Genomic DNA, 206 nt, shown 5'->3' with positions numbered 1-206 from the left:
CCATTTTCGACGTAGGAAACATTCGATTTGGTAAATGATATCTAAATAAAAGTTGTAGCTCTTTGAGTTAACTTTTCAACGCACTTTGAATTACCTCAATCGAATATCGAGAGAAGAAGTTATGATAGAAACATTGAAAGCTGTGCAGTGTCAATCCGACTACAACCGGTCGACCGAAACTGCCTGAAATTAAAATTCTCGTTTTT

Source organism: Olea europaea, unplaced genomic scaffold (assembly GCF_002742605.1).
Source record: "Olea europaea var. sylvestris unplaced genomic scaffold, O_europaea_v1 scaffold724, whole genome shotgun sequence".
In the NCBI taxonomy this organism is placed as follows: domain Eukaryota; kingdom Viridiplantae; phylum Streptophyta; class Magnoliopsida; order Lamiales; family Oleaceae; genus Olea; species Olea europaea.
Note: the sequence above shows the minus strand (reverse complement) of the source record.